This window comes from Saccopteryx bilineata, chromosome 2 (genome assembly GCF_036850765.1).
Source record: "Saccopteryx bilineata isolate mSacBil1 chromosome 2, mSacBil1_pri_phased_curated, whole genome shotgun sequence".
NCBI classification, from domain to species: domain Eukaryota; kingdom Metazoa; phylum Chordata; class Mammalia; order Chiroptera; family Emballonuridae; genus Saccopteryx; species Saccopteryx bilineata.
Window position 1 is genome coordinate 335,859,387 of NC_089491.1, and position 17,194 is coordinate 335,876,580.

The following is a 17,194-nucleotide window of genomic DNA, read 5'->3' on the forward strand; positions in this document are numbered from 1 at the left end:
GTGACACTTTAGTTATTCATTGATTGCTTTCTTATTTGTGTGTGGGGCTACAGCAGAGCGAGTGACCCCTTGCTCAAGCCAGCAAACTTGGGCTTCAAGCCAGCGACCATGGGGTCATGTCTATGATCCCATGCTCAAGGCAGCGACCCCACACTCAAGCTGGTGAGCCCATGCTCAAGCCAGATGAGCCTGTGATCAAGCTGGCAACTTCGAGGTTTTGAACCTGGGTCCTCTGCATCCCAGTCCGACGTTCTATCCACTGTGCTACCATCTGGTCAGGCTGACAATGATATTTTAAATGCTCATCATCAGCTCTGAAGGGGCTAGCTCCTGGCTAGGGCCGCTTGGTGCTGGTAGACCACCCTGGAGTGTTCCTTTTACAGCCCCTTTAGCACTAACCATCTCTGATGTGTACATAGAGATAGTCTTACACACAGCCCATCATGTTGATGCTCAAGTGTTTGCAAGTAAATCACTTAATAAACAACAAAGCCCTTTTTTGGAGGAGAGTCTTTTCCTTGGAATTGTTCCCAAATATTGTGACAGATGTATGCACAGCCAGACACCCCACAGGCTCTGCAGAAGAGTGTGGACAAAGGAGAATCCTTTGTGTGGACACCCCGCGTGGTCCCCTTGGTCAGAACTGCACAGAACTGTTTGCAGTACACGGGCCAGTTCATGTTACTGGTACAAATTCCGTTCCACCAGGGGTGGCATGGGGGATCAGGAAGATTCTCCATGCCAACCCCCAACCCTGTCCTCTGATCCCCACTCCCTGCTCCTCAGGTCTGTTTGCAGAAGAGGGTGGTGGAGGAGGACATGGCCAGAGGAGGTTTCTGCTGAGGTCGTACTTGGTGTGAAGTTCAAGAGACCAGAAGGAGAATTCAGCATGCCCCTGTCCTCCCTTGCCTTGACCTTGCCCTGATCTTGCCCTGACCTTACCCTAAACTTGCCCCTTTTCCATAAACTTCCCACACTCGGCTTTATCATTGTGTCTGTCAGCAATTACTCTTTCTCTTTTTTAAAAAAATTTTTTCTATAGATTTGAGAGAGAGAGAGAGAGAGAGACATGAACTTGTTGTTCTACTTGGTCATTCCAATTAGCTGTGAACTCACTGATTGCTTCTCGAATGTGCTCTGACTAGTATGGAACCCCTGACTTGAGCTTGCCAGGACAATGCTCTATCCACTGAGCAACCCAGCCAGTGCCAGCAATTATTCTTTTAATTGAAAACCCTCTTCCTCAAAAGAGGCTTACATGACTTGATGGGAGAGAGAAAGCAGAGTGTCCCGTGCCTGTCCCACGTAGCCTGGGCGTTCCAGGACGTGGCCTGGTGTTGTCACTTTACTTGAGTCCTGTCCTTCTGTGGTTCTCTCCCTCGCCTCTTCCTGTCACAGGTCTTCCTAGCTTTTCATTCCCAGCCACTGAGAGCTGAAGGCCACCCTGTGTCCAAGGCACATCTGCAGGAAGGAAGAATAAGGACCAGATTCTATTTATATTGAACCCGTCATGCACCAGGTGCCGCTCAAACTCAGTTGTGCATTATAGCATTCTGTATTCTCAAGACAGGTGAGAATACCAAAGATACGAGGCAAATGGCTATTCTTAGCAGAGCCTGCATTCAAGTCCAGGTCTCTGCACTCCAAACCAGAGCTGTTCTCCGTGATACCACATGGTCTCTGCATTCTGGCTACTGATGTGACACATTTAGTGTCCTTAATGAGCGCCTTCTTGTCTGCCTCTCTTCTTGCAGCATCTACCTGGGGCAGCTTCTGTGGCTCCCCATCCCTGCTGACATCCTTCTCCATTGTGGCTCAGGAAAAGGAATCCAGTCAGGAAAGTGTGGAGGAAGCTTGCTGTCCATTGGACCTGGGGACCCTGCCTCGGACACTCACAGTGCCAGCGTGCATGTAATTGGCTGGGAATTCGGTAGTACCCACCCCAAGCCAGCGTGGCTCCCTGCCTGCCTCTTTCAGCCTTGCAGGGAGTTCTAGGAACTCCAAGTAACGAATGATGTCACATTAGGAGCTGAAGTAACATAGCAACAGCAAGTGTTATCAGTCAGGTGACCCTCTGAGGCTGGCTGCCATTCTGAGGGAGATTATCATTTATCCAAGTAAACACCAAGCCCTCATGATGGTGGTTTGTACAACAGGAGATGAAGAAGCTCCATCATCCCTGCCTACGAGCAGTGGAGATCAGGGAATTGTTACTCCTTTATTAAAAATTAAGATGTTTGTGAGTATGTGTGTGTTTATGTTTAATAAGCAGTGCTGATTTTTAGAGACAAGTCCTTTGTTCTTTGGTGGGGAAGCTGGTGTTGCAGAATTAGCATGGAATTTAGAGCAGCGCCCGGGGTTTTAATTCTAGTTCTACCACAAGGAAGCTGTGTGACCTTGGACAAGTAAGTTACCCTCTCTGGGCTTTCGTGAGGGAATCTGAGTAAGAATGAAGGACGACGTAATTAGTTTGATAGGACTGCCATAATGAAATACCACGTACGACATGGATTAAACAACAAAAGTTTATTTTCTCACAGTTCTGGAAGCTAGAAATCCAAGATCAAGGTTTGGTTTTTCCTGAGTCCTCTCTTCTTGGCTTACAGATGGCTATCTTTTCACTGAGTCCTTGCATGACCTGTCCTCTGTGTATGCATCCCTGGTATCTCTTCTTGTAGGAACACCAGTTATACTGGCTCACTAGACCTTATTGGACCTCATTTTATGTTAGTTCCCTCCTCACAGGCCCTATCTCCAAATACAGTCACATTGGGGATATGGATTTCAATGCATGACTTTTTTGGGAGGCGGACACAATTCAATGCCTAACAGATGGTTAATGACTTAGGCTTCAAATCTCTCTCTCTCTCTCTCTCTCTCTCTCTCTCTCTCTCTTTTTGAGGACTAGCAAAGCTCTCTTTGGCTTACTCCAGAAAACTGACATGGGAACTAAGGACTTCATCCTGTCCCTGCAAGGGCTCAGTTCATTCAAAAGAACCTCCTTGGCCCTCCTGAGCTGGGACCCCACCCAGAGGCTGTGGACACCTCCCTGAGGTGTCACCTGCTCTGTGCTCATCAGCCTGCCCAGACCACTCTCTGGAGTCCTCCACTGTCCTCTCCTGCTTGGGTGGCAGTGATTGCTGACATTGTCACATATGTATTGACACAGACACTTCAAACCCAGTCTCCCAGGTCAGATATGGGCTCCTCCCACTGCTTGTCACATTCTAGCTGGAAAAGTTCTATCTTGTCCTTCCCTCGTCTGGGCGGGGTGTAGTCCGGGAACACCCTCTACAATGGACAAGCTTTAAAACTGGGATTTGACCAGAAAGGGCTGGGATCAGGGGTCCCCTGTAGTCACAGGCACGGTGACGGCAGGAAGATCTTATTAACACCTTTCCACAAAGGGGACAAATAATATTCCAGCGTGTCCCTTTTGTATCTTCAAGCGGTGATAAGGTGCCACCCAAGTGCCTGTCTGAGCTGTGTTCAAATGAAGGATTATTCTGATAAGATGGAAAGGAGAGATGCTCAGGGGAGGGGGGCTCCCGGGGAGGGGGAGGCGCTGGTTCAAGGTTATTAAACAGGAAATGCCTGGCCACCGAGGATCAAGGGGAAATTACACATTCTGTCACGTTTGCTTATTGAATCCCAGTTCTATTGAAGCTCGAAAGGGGGAAAAATAACACCACCCCTCATCAACCTCCTTGTAGCTCTTATTAGATTTCAAAATCTTTCAATATTAAAATGCTCGTGCCAGTGGCACAATTCCCTGTCAGTTTTTAATATCAGTAAGGGATTGTGGTATTAGGTGGAAGGGGGATGGAGGGAAGCGGGAAGGGGATAGACCGTGCTCGGAGTCCCCCCGCACCCATGCCCGTGCTCATGGGGCTGCAGCTGGCTGCTTCTCAGAGCCCCGTGCAGACCCAGTAGCTCCTGTTCTCTGCAGTATGAGGAGACTGTGGAGGCGGCCATCTCAAAGGGACCACACATCCTGCTGAGCTTCCGAGGAAGAGCCGCTGACACCATGCTCTGGTTCAGCCTCCCCACAAACTCTCTCACATCAGGGGCTGTATTAACTGTTGTAACAGAGGATCACAACGTCGGGGGTGGAGGCTTAACCAAGAGAAATGTATCACCTTGCAGTTCTGGTGACTAGACATCCAAGGGCAAGGTCAGGGTCCCTCTAAACCCTGTAGCGGAGAATCTGCCCTGACCTCTTCTAGCTTCCGGCGTCCCCTGGCTTTTAGATGCACTCCTCCAGTCCCCTTCCATTGTCACGTGACTGTTTTCTCCCCATGAGTCTTTCTCCTCTTCTTATAAGGGCACCAGGCATACTGGACCAAGGACCACCTGACTCCCTAGACCTCTGTTCCAGTCCTGGATCAGCAGAGTTGTTTTTATTTTATTTTAAAATTATTTTTTACCTGCTTTTGCTTCAATTTCCTCTTCAGCCAGACGAAGATAATAACCTACCCAGAGGCCCACCGCCCCCTAGGTTTGCGGTGACAGTAAGATGAAATACCCTTTCTCCTCCCTCGGGAGAGTGGTCTTTCCCTGACATGCTCATGTGAGGCAGAGTTTCTGCAAAGTCGATAATGGGACAGAAAACTAATTGACCAAATTTGGAAGGAGGTTGTGGCAGGTGAGCGATCCAGGTGCCATGACACGTCTACTTTGAATAGATGAGGTTTCGAGTCAGGTAGTGGGAGGTCTGGGTGAGGTGGGGCTCGAGGCTGCGGGAAGGAGGATCTGCCATCTGACAGGGTGGGGGGTGGACTGTCAGGTCTGTTGATCACCTGCCTTTTCTGAACACTCTGCTCCCCCTGCCGCCTCTGCCCCAGGGAGGGCTCCAGGCTCCCCGGCCCCTCCCAGGGAAATACACAGGCAGCACATCAATCATCCCTCCCTTTCCTTTCTTTCTCAGCAAAGCCACAGCCTCCAAATTCAGAGCAGTACCAGGGCGCTTAACAGGACATTTGACGTCTGGGGCTGACGCAGAAGCCTGCGGAAGGAGGGTCCTTCTGGGAACAGAGGTTGTGAGGTGGGGGTGGAAGTATGCAGGGCTGGTCCAGTCCCGATCCTGATCCTTTGTTTCCTCTCTGGGACACGGAGGGGGACTCATGCAGAGATAGATCTATCTGCACTGTCTGCGTCATTTCCCACGGTCCTTTTCCGGGGAAATGGTCCTTTTCCGGGGAAATGGTCCTTTTCCAGTATAGGGCCATCCATCCGGATTGGTTCAAAGGGGTAGAAACGATTAGCACCGGGTCTTTTTTATAATACATAGTTTTGCTTTAGTGTCAACTTGAAGAGCAGCTCTGGGGACAGATGTGACATGTCAGCCTCCCCAGTTTCTTGCTCACACCTGAACGGGACTGAATGGAGAGTAGGGGGGTTGCTCGCTGACTCAGCATCATCTTGAAGAGCTTCCTCCTGGACTCAGTCCTACGGTTTTAGCTTCCTGGGGAGGTCTGAGCTGCTTGGGCGGGGGAGTTACTGTGGCCCAGCTCTGAGCTGCTTGGAGGGAAGTCACTTTGGCCCAGCTCTGAGCTGCTTGGAGGGGAGTCACTGTGGCCCAGCTCTGAGCTGCTTGGGCAGGGGAGTTACTGTGGCCCAGCTCTGAGCTGCTTGGAGGGGAGTCACTGTGGCCCAGCTCTGAGCTGCTTGGGCGGGGGAGTTACTGTGGCCCAGCTCTGAGCTGCTTGGAGGGGAGTCACTGTGGCCCATATGAAGGTTATTCAAGCCCATATGCGACCCCCCACTAGCAGCACTAGCTATGAGCTCCTCAGGGGTCAGACCTGTTCTTCTCTGTATCCTGGAGTTCTGCACAGCATGGGGCCATCATCAGACTCTTGTACATGAACTGATTCTAACCCTGCCTCCTGGGCCTGGAAGCTGGAGGCCCCACTGAGAACCTGGGGGAAGGGAGGTTGTCAGCTGAGCAGCTCCCTTCCAGGAGCAGCTTCACAAACCTGTTCTCATTAGCAAGAGGCCCTGGGGGGAGGAAATGAGAGAGGGAGTGGAGAGCTGGGGAGAGCTCACCCTTCATCACCCCCACCCAGCATGGTGCCTTGCTTCTGCTTCTGAGCAGGCTGTGTTTGCAAGAGGCAGCTTTTCAGGACCCTGGAGAAGTCCTAATTCTGAACCCGAGTGAACCTACCCAGTGACATTTTCAGGTGCACTTCCTGGCTTATGCCTCTTTGCATAGGAGATGGAGAAAGCTGGAAAGTGTTGCTTAGCCTCAGTCCCTTGCTCTCAGCGTTCTATCGAGTCATAGCTAATAGCTTCCGCTGCAGTTGATATTTGGCCCTTGGTCTTTGGGGCCAAGAATTTTTGCCAGACAGGTGACAAGTTTTTTTGTGTTTTTTTCCCATTTTTTAAATTAAATTTAATGCAGTGACATTGATAAATCAGGGTACATATGTTGAGAGAAAACATCTCCAGATTATTTTGACATTTGATTATGCTGTATACCCCTCACCCAAAGTGAAATCGTCTTCTGTCACCTTCTATCTGGTTTTCTTTGTGCCCCTCCCCTCCCCCACCCCCTCTCTCCTTCCTTGCCTCCTCGCCCCCTCCCCCCACCCCCACCCCCACCCCCTACCCCCTACCCCCGTTACCATCACATTCTTGTCCAAGTCTCTGAGTCTCATTTCTATGTCCCATCTATGTATGGATTCATATAGTTCTTAGTTTTTTCTGATTTACTTATTTCACTCTGTATAATGTTATCAAGGTCCATCCATGTTACTGTAAATGATCCAATGTCATCATTTCTTATGGCTGAGTAATATTCCATAGTATATATGTACCAAAGCTTTTTAATCCACTTATCCTCTGACAGACACTTGGGCTGTTTCCAGTACTTCGCTATTGTGAACAATGCTGCCACAAACATGGGGGTGCATTTCTCCTTTTGGAGCCATTCTATGGTGTTCTTGGAGCCATTCCTAAAAGTGGGTTGTGTTTTTTTTTTTTAACAAATTGTCCCTCAATCTCACCCATAAGGTACAATTCTTGTTAGAGACCCAGCATTCAGGACCTGTAAGGAATGAGGTCTCAAACACTAAGCCCCTCTGTAGAGCCAGCTCAGGGCTCGGGTTCCTCCCTTTGCATCCAGGCAGTCAGGCCAGACATGTCTGTTCCCAGCATGAGACAGCTGGAGTGACAGGTTAGCTTCTGCTGTGGCTCTCAGATCCTCAGAGCCCACACCAGTGCCAGCTGTCGGGGTGCAACATGCAGGCTTCCTCCTGATTCCCCAATTTTCTATCTAATTTTGCATGTCATTAGGATACCAAAGCACGCTTCCTTTGTGGAAAGCCACATAACACTAGTTGAGGTATAGAGGCAGTGAGGACCCAACAATGGGCAAGGTTAGGAGGAAATACAAATGAAGGCACGGGTCTCAAGCGGGAGACACGACCACATGCTCCAGCCTGAGCATCTAGATGGGTCATTAGCATTGTTACTGTCCCTCTCTTAGCTTCAAAGTGTAATAAACCTCGCGCTTCCTCTTGCCTCCTTGGAAGGTTTTTGTTAACTGAAAAGACAGGTCTCAGCTCTTTTTCTTGGGGCCACATCTGTTCTGGTCTCTGATTGGCTCCTGCTGCCAGACTGGGAAAGAAAATGGTGTGCACACCCCATGTGACCTGTTCATGGGACCGATAGTTGTGGAAGTGCTGGGCTTCTTGCTAAGTACCTTGACTTTGCACAATCACTGCTCACACTCTGCATGGGGTTTTGCAAGGCCCTCTCAGCTACAGAATGTGCAATGAGCAAAACGTTTCTAAAATGTTTTGGTTTATTTGCCATCCTGGAGGACACAGGCAGATTGGTCATGTTGGGACCTAGAAGGCACAGAGAAGCCAGGGAGGAGGGTCCCCACACAAGGTCTGGGCTTGGATCTCGTTCTGTTCCAGCACTGGCCTCAAGTCACGCACCAGTCAAGTTCAAATCCAGCCCCCACCTCTCTGGTAATAAATTACTGAAGTGCTCTAAGCCTTTCTGAAAGAAACATGAGAATAATAATAATAGGTTGTTATAAAGATGAAAAGGATTATGTTTGAAAAAAAATGCACATGGAGAGCTCTCAATAAAATGTTTGCTCTTGTAATTACTGTCCAACTAGTACAAAGTGAAGCAAGTTCTTATATCTTGACTTCCCAATAAAGGAGGCTAGCAATACCTGTCTCATCGTGTTGTTTATATGAAATAAACTAATGAGGTGAAATAGGCATGAAATGAAATGAATAAAATAATATTCAATATATTGACCTTCATCACGTGTCTGGTGCAGCTTACCCCAAATAGTTGGCATTATCCAGCACAGGAATGATCAGAATGAAATAGAAATGTACATTTTCCAGCTGTTTTACCTCTTCTCTGGGTAATTATCTCACCTGCGTGTGGTGAGGGAAGATGCAGCTCAAACCCATGGAGATTAACCTCGAGATACTGAACAAAGCTGAACAAAGTGCTGGCCCGGCTGGGGGTCACTGGCCGGAGGCGCTGTGAGGCTTTGCTGTGGACCTGCTGGGGCTGGAGGAGGCGGGTCTGAGCTCTGGGCCTGGTGCCTGCCCGCCCGCCTGCGGCTGCTGCAGTTTCCACTCCCAGCCCAGCACGAGAACTTCAGGAAAAAGCAGATTGGAGAACTGCAGGGACCAGAAGTCAATCCTGAAGTGTGCTTCATGAAGCAGACCACGGGGACCTCCTGTGGCACCACTGGACTTACACACGCTGGGGCTGACCATCGAGACAGACTGGAGCTCGAGAATGGGCCAGTCCTGGAGCTGTGTCTGAGATAGAGACACTGCCCCTAAAGGCAGAACAAAATGCTTTGAAAAGAACGAGGCCGTGCTCAGGCAGTCTGTGACGCCGTGGCACAGGAAGGCCAGTATCGGGTTCGATGACAAAGGGAACATCTGTGTTATTCTGTTTAACAGCATGATGGCCAACTCTTTGGACTTGATGGACAAATGCCTTTCTTGGTGAACCACGGCACCAGGGTGGGTGGCTCGCTGCTGCAGGATGCCACCAAGGTCTGCAGGAAACTCACTGAGTATGGGCAAGGGGGCGTCCGTTTTTCCGCCGTGGCCCTCTCTCTGCAGGGACACCTAACTCCCTGTGGGAAGGGACTAAGCTCTTTTCTCCTCTCCCCTTCCCCATTGAAATGTATCCCCACCAATGCAGTCTTACAAGGCATCAGTACTTGTAGAAAACAGCTGTCCTCTGGTTCTGTAGTTATACTCAGCCTCAACCACACCCGAGTGCTAGTAGGGCTCAGCTACCAACGGAGCAGTTTGCTATGAGCTTCGGATGGTTGACACATCCCCCGTTGCATGTCTCCGCCCTCAATCCCTGATGCTTCAAATGGTTACTTTGGTTTGTGTTTGTAAGTCAAGGCAATGTGATTTAAATTGTTTATCTTTATAAAACTATAAAACTGTTCTGCTGAGAAGAGAGTAGTCTAAAAAATGAAGAAAAAGAAATGTACATTTTTCTGTCAATATAACTACCGGTTCTTAATTATGAGCTACAACAAGGGGAAAATAATGTAGAGAAATAGTAAGAGAAATCAAAAGGTCTGCCTTCAAATTAAGTACCCTGTCATCTCCTCCTCTGGGGCCATTAATTAGCACTTTCTCCTCATCCCGGTCTCCCCACTCAGCCACAAGGAGAACACTTACCTTTCTTTGGGTGGTTGAAGTGTTAAAAAGACCCTTAACCTGGTGGATAGTTTTTCAGAAAATCACTTCTAACTCTTCTCCTGCTGATCCACCTAATAACCCTACTTAGGGTTTATCGGAAGAGGCAAGGTATTAAGTGTTTCCTCACATCTCTAATTAGTGCAGGAGGGTCATAATGGCTCCTCCACAAAAATAAACCATTTTTCAAAAAAAAAAAAAAAAAGAAATTCTCTAAGTTTGGCTTCCAGAATGCCTTTTCTATCTCTCTTTCTCCTCGCTGTCTATCTTGTTCAGAGTGGTGCTAGAATAGGCGGTAACCGCAGCGGCCAAACTTTTTTGAGCACTCACTTATCAGCAGGTACCTTCCTAAGTGTTCCACGTGTAAAAAAAAATTTATCTAAGTATCACAACAACCCTGGGAGGTAGGTGACTGTTATCCCTCCTTTTAGAGATTGAGGGTACCGAGGCTCAGAGAGTTGGAGTAGCTTATTCCACGTTCTCGCTGAGGCAGGATTCAAATGTGAACAGTGTCTCGTAGCCCCCGTTCCTAACCAGCAGGTGACAATGTCAGGCACTTTGTGTGCAGGCAGAGACAAAGATGGAATGGGTATAGCCAGCCAGTGAGGATGCCCAGGACTTTAGAGCTAAGAAGTGGCCACCCAGCCCATGCCCCACACTCCTCCCAAAGGACAAGAGAGGGGGAAGATGCTTGGATTAGATTCCAGACTCTCCGGACCTATAATCACATGCTCTGTCCCTGAGACACAGAGCACTCTCATTGAAAACAGAGAGAAACATTTCTTAAAGGCTGAGTTTTTGAGCTTATAGAAAATCTTTCCCAGGTAATTTACTAACACATCTTTTACATTAATGGAAATTATGGAAAATCATGGCTCTCTGCTAATTGTAAAAAAACAAACAAACAAACAAAAAACTTTATTATTTTTTTAAATGTTTGTTCCAGAAACTAATGAAAGGAACCAATTTTTCTTTCTTTCTTTTTTAGAATAGTCTACACAGGAGAACAATACAGGAGATTTGAAAAGAACCATTCCATGCCCACTAATTAAGAGATTTGTTTGTTTGTTTTCAAGTAGCAGAAATCAATTCTGGCTGGTTTAAGCAAAAGGGGAATTTGTTTTTTGACGGCTACCGGGGAAGCTCATGGCTCAGAGAAACATGTTAAACAATCTAGACTCAGAAAGTGGAAACCCTGGGGCTTGTCTGGAGAATCCACAGGGGGAGGACCTGGACCACTTCCCTGGTCACTGCCACTTTCCCATTTAGTGATCCCATTTTCCAGCTGAGGATCTAACTGCCCCATAAGATAAATTCCCAGTCGGAAGAAAGTGCGACTGGCCCAGATTTACTCAGGGATCTACCAGTGGATCCATCAGCATGGCCAGGGCACAAGGTCAGATCACCATGGCTTTAAGGATGTCTCCCAGAGAAAGGAGAATCACTGTGAGTGAGTCATCACCTTTTTGTGTTTTGCTCCATGTGGTTTCTTTACGTTGCCTTGATGATGAATTGCGTGGCTTAGACACACAGCTGATTGGAGAACTTCTCCTGGGGAGGAAAGACAGAGAAGCTCACTGGAGCCCAAGAAAGCCCTATGTGTCCTCTTTCTCCCTTATACCACACCCCTCAATAGGCAGAGTGAAAAATCCAAGTGTGGAGAGAAAGCAGTATGCCCACTGAATAATCACACAAGGTGTGTTCAGGGCGCTTGGTAACAAGCTAGCAGGGCCAGGCATTCTCTTCCCCCATCCAACGGGAGGAGCCAGGTGCACTCAACTTCCTCAGCCTCCATATCTCCAGGTGCTGGACAGCCAGCAGCCCCAGCGGCTCTTGTACGTAGCTGGTGGGCAAGCTGAGAGCATTGGGCATCCAAACTCAAACAGTATTTGCCTTACTTTAAAGACTACTGTCATGCTTGCCCCATAAAAGGAGAGCCTCAGGGCATGGGCTCCCTCTGCTGATATGCAGCCCCACCTGTGTTCACTGGCAACAAGTCTGAGCATGTTTCTGAGCAGGACGCACAGGCAATGGAGGACCCATGCAGGTTCAGCCCTTCTGCCCTGAGCTCCAGCCAGCAGCAGGCCATGCTTGCTGGTGTGCACCCCAAGCCTTTTACTCCATCCTAAGTCTGAGATAGTGTTATAAACTTAGTTTACCCCTGGAGTGTGGGGGGACTGAGGGACTAGTAAGGGAAAGAGGCATGACTGATTCCAGGTGACAGCAACCCTCAGTGCCAGGTGGAGTCTGTGTCCTCTCTCCCGGGTGTGTGTGGGGGTGCTTAGGAGATGACGCAGAGGTGGATGCAGGGTCCAGGAGCCAGCTCGGGAGCTTCCATACCTGGGGGGAGATGGCTGTTCTCTTCCCCTGCTTGTCAGTCACTTAGTGCCTGATTTTGAACAAATCGGTTGACCCTAATTTTTTCATTATTATGCAGAAGTGTAAAATCGCCCTGATCTTGGAGAGTTTTTTGTGAGCTGAGAAACAAAGATCAGACATGCTATAAAGTTTGAGCTCTTGTTGGTCTGGGAAACTAAGGCACAGAGTGGCTCCCAGGCTGGCTCTGAGTGTGGAGGGACAGATGCAGCCCTTGCAGTTCAGTCATTCTGATGGGGCCCCTAGCTGTCCCCATTGCCCTTTTGCTATATTTTGTCGTTAAAGGAGACTGTGACTTCTAACTTTTCTCAGGATCACAGATTTCTCTGAGCAGAACTATAGCCATAATAACTTAGCAGGCTCCACTGGATCAATAACTCTGAAATCTAAGGGCCATTCAGTGGCTAAAGGCTTTTTATTTCGCCTTTGTGTCTGGTACTAATGCTTTCCCCATGGCATCTGAATGGCAGAGCTATTTTTGTACTGGAAGTCAACCTGACGGTGTGGCTCTTGGCCATCCATCATGGACAGGACAGGAAAATCCAGGTGAGCCAAACTCCCGGGATGTGCAGGACAGATGGGCATAGTTAACGCTTGCCGATGTCGTGAATTCCACCCAATTTCTTCGCAAGCAACAGTAGCAAAGGGCAACAGAGAAATAACATCATTCTTTGAAAAGGCTGGAGATCAAGCGCTAAACTTGGCCTCTGAGTTATAACTTCTGCGGCATCTAAGTCACTGTAAAGGCAACAGTGTGATGCGTATCAGTGCCTCTCAGCCTTTATCGAGTATGCAGATTCTTCAAGTAAAAAAATGGGAGCTCAGTGTGGGGCTAGGTGTGCTATGAGTGCTCCCTGATTGAGAAAATACATAATTCCTGAAAGGTACGCTGTATTCAGTATCAGTTTTTAATAATTTTGTAGTTAATTCCTTAAAATAGCACATCACACTTGAAAAATAGTGCCTGTGTGATTGAGACACTGTTTCTTTAGTTTATAGACTCAACATATACCTGGCTGCCAAGGACAGCAACACCCCTAATGCTCAATGCTTACTGGATCTCACCACCATGCAAAGCATTTAAAAGACATTATCTCATTTACTCCCCAAGACAACTCTGGGAAATAGGTAACAATCCACATTGCTATTTTGCAGATGAGCGAACAGGATCACAGGGTTGAGAAACTTGCCCAAGGTCACTCACCTGGTGAGTGATAGAATAGATCCTTGTTCCTGGGCCCATTACCACCAACCCCATCAGCTATGGTCTGCGAGACTCCCCCCCAGGGTGGAGCTTTGTAGGGAGCGAATGTGGAGGTGGGTGTGGTGGAAGAGCTCTCCTGCTCTGTTCAGCACCTTCTGAAGCCTGCCTGCCATGTGGGAGCAGGTCCACCTCTCTGGCTGCACATCTTGTTTAATCTGTTCTCCCATCTCCTTCCTTGATCTCTTCCTTTTGGCCTTTCCAAGCGCGGGTTCAGGGAGGGGGGTGTGGACCTCTCATAGGTGGTGGGGCACTACTGAGGATTGATGAGTGTCACACTGAATGGAACATTGTCTCCAAGTGCTATTCTTCACACTCCCTCTCTTTCAAGGTTCTGACCAAGGAAGGACATTCACAGGGACAATAGCCAAATGGGAAACCATACCATTTTATTAGTGGCTTGGGAAGCTCCCCATTGCTCCAAAGGCAGGCTTTCTCTGGAAAACTGTGGTTTGGGAAATATGAGTTAGGACAAGAGGACCATGTTTGGCTTCCTATTCCCTGTTCCTTGAACCTAGACTATAAAACATCGTGTAGAAAATACTGAGTCTGCCTTTTTTTTTTTTTTTACAACCAGTCTCATAAAGCAATTATGACTAGGCTGTCTTTGTATGGGAAGATCTATTGTAGTCATCTCTTTTATTTTTATGCATGGCACTGCTATTTCATTGGGGAAACTCCCTCTCCCCTAATTTTGTCACTGTGGTGAAGGTTACTAATTACCATGGATGTGTTGATTGGGCCACAAAACGTTGATGTGGCTCAGGTGAGGGTGAGGTATGGACTGGGAGAAGGGAATCTTTTCTTTGCCTTTCACCTGTGGAAGCTGTGTGAGTGCGCAACCATCTGAACCCCTCTGCACCCCATGGAAGAAGACCAATTGAGTAGAAAAGAAGTTGAAGTCGACACATGCAGAGCTGCAGAGCTGAGACATGGCAGGATTGGGGAGAAAACACATGCGCGTGCACACACCACACACACACCTAATAATAATCTTGAACTCTGAATCCAGCTAAGCTTGAGTTCTATTGTTGGACTTTGTAGTTACTTAAGCCAATAATTCCCCTTTATTCTTACCTAGTACACTCACTCATGAAATTGCAGCACAGAAACGTATTCCTGATGTACATCGGTTTATATCCTGCTCCATTGTGCTATATGGCTCAATGAGTGTCAGGTTTTGACCAATCAGGGAGGAGGAAAGCTTTGACCAATCAGGGAGGAGGGAAGCTTTGACCAATCATCAAAGAGCTGTCATGGGTTGGAGATGCAGCTCAGAGTAGGCAGAAGGACTGACTCTTCTCCATGAGCTGATTGACGCAAAGAGAAGGAGTATGTTTTATCCCAGGAATATATTGGTGAACCTCCTTTTTGGCTCTTGGGAGTCATTCAACACAATGGGAAAAGGACTAGCTGCATTCCTTGAAGGTTCCCCATGATTGACTTGTTCTGGAAGGGGGATGCTTGAATACCTGAGCCCAATCTGGTTGGATAACCTCAGTGTTGCCCCGAGTCCATTTTTGAAACTGGTAAAATCTGGCCAACTTTTCTGAGAGACAATATAGGAAGTTCAATTTATTCTCACTTGGTAGATCAGAATAGATAAGGAGGTGAGAGCCTGAGGTGCTTTCCCCGCGAACAAGGAACAGTTCTGGAAAAAGCCATCCGGCTTCCCTTAGACTGGGTCAGGGAGAGGTTGGTGGAACTGACATCAGGGTTCGAATGGCTGAATCCTGCTTTTTAGGTCTGTCACTCTGATTGCATCATAAAATATGATGGCTTTATTGCTCCATCATTTTAACAAAAACCCAGCTTAAGGATATCTGATTTTGGCCAAACATGTTACCTGGTAGGCTCTTATAGACAAACATTGCTGTTTCTTTACCATGTGCAGATTTGGATGTCTGCACACACATCGGAAAGGCCACACAGTAGGACTCTTTTGGATTCATCTGGGATACTTTCCTTTTTCATAGTATTTCTCATTCTCCTTTCCTCTAGTTCTATCCCTGATAAAATGCTTTTAAACCATCCTGGTTCTCAGAGTGGCATTCTGGGGGAGTTATGTGTGACCTTCACTCTTGTCCTCCTGGTGACATTTTGGGGGACTTCTAAGGGGTGCCTCCAAGATGATGACCACTGGGCTGGCTCTTCCAGAAACAAATGTCAACATTGGACTAGTACTGGGGTTGGAAAGTCTGAATTCTTGCTACAAGCATGTGACCCTTTGTAAGGCACTTACAGTTCTCTCAAAGCCTCAGTTTTCCATCTGGAGAGCGAGAGTGCAGGAATAAGCGACCCTTCCCTGCCCTCTGGATGTTCACTGCGGGGCCTGTGCCTGCCGTCAGCAGTGGCTGCTTCTCTTCTCGGGGTCTTTGGTCCCATTCAGTACTTGTTTGAGCCTTCTCCGAAGATTCCAACCCCCCTCGCCTCCCCACTCCTCCCCTCGCCTCCCCTTTCCTCTTCTAACTGTTTAGATGAAAGAGAACCTTCTTGATTCTGAAACAGGGGAATAAATGCAAGGGTTCCTTTGCAAACTGATTTTTTTTGCCATCAGAGCAAACAGTGAGCTGGAAGCTCTGTGGGCTTGGGAGCTTTCAGTAGCCTCCATATCATGTTGTCCTCTGTGGCTTACTGTGGGACCCCCTCTCCCTTGCCTTGCCCAAGGCCCTTCCAGGCTGTCCTTGAAGAGTTACTAATACCCTTCATCTTCTGAAGTTCACTTTATTTATTATGGTCAATGCAGATCAGGGTCCTAGGCTTTGATGGCTACTGCTCTAAAAAGTACCTTAGTTTAAATGTTCAAGCCAGGCGCTGAGTGGTTTAGTCTCTTTGGCCCTTGACCTCCATCTGTGAGCAGAAAACAAGCCATACTTCCCAGGAAAGGTCTTGAGCCTCTGCAGAAGTTCTAGGGGAATAAAGGGGCTTTGGGGCTGAGTTGAGAGAGAGTGTCCATGTGGGTGGTGATCTGTGTATATATGGTAGAAAGAACACATCCTTGGGAGTTGGGATAGCAGAATTCTAGTCTCAGTCCCTTCTTTTCCTCCTGGGAGACCTTGGGCTGGCCGTGTGTTTAACCTCTGTGAGCCTCCGCTTCCTTACTTGTAAACTGGGACAATAATTCCCAACTTACAAAGATTGTGAATAAGATAATGGTGTCAGTGCCATCTTGCTGGCAATTTTGGCTTTTATAGAAATACTATGAAAATAATATGATCTAAGATATGAAAGTCATTTGATAATTGGGAAGGCTGGTACAGGACAGGACTGACTGGGAGAGGCCAGGGGGTCTGATTGAGCCAAACTCATGAACTTGACCCATTTTAGGCTAGAAACTGGTTATCCCTTCTCAGCCCTTGCCAAGCTCTGGAGGTTGCTGAATGTGCTGATGGTGCATTTTGGCAGAGATGTGTTAACCCAGAGGGTGGCATTCTCCTATTGTCACTGTCCTCATCTCTCCCCTTGCGCCAGGCAGGGCCTAGCTACAACCTCAGTGCCTCCTTGCTCATCACTCAAAGTCAAATGGTGTTTTATGAAAAGGCGGATGATCATGTCTAAATATTTAACTGGGCAGATCAATCTATGGCAACAGAGAGCGACATTATAAAAAAAAGGAGACATTTCAATGATGTCTTCATGTCTGGCAGTGTGCCACGGGGAGGTGGCTAGGCTCTGTCTGGAGTATTTTGTTCTGATGCAGCTCAGAAGGGGAGAGAGCCATCAGTCTATCAAACAGTGGCCTGGCGGCCCTGCCTCGGGCTGATAACCAGAGCCAGAGTGCTCAGAGCAGTGGAAAGCGGGCGAGCAGGAGATCAATGCCACGTTGCTCCAGAGCCTGAGCCAGGTCCAT

The 17,194-nt window shown here is 48.0% G+C and overlaps 1 pseudogene; it reads left to right on the plus strand.

The window, feature by feature from the left end:
* The first annotated feature begins 8,421 nt into the window (after window positions 1–8,421).
* LOC136322612 (ubiquitin carboxyl-terminal hydrolase isozyme L1 pseudogene) lies at window positions 8,422–11,836 on the plus strand (annotated as a pseudogene).
* The last annotated feature ends 5,358 nt before the right edge of the window (window positions 11,837–17,194 follow it).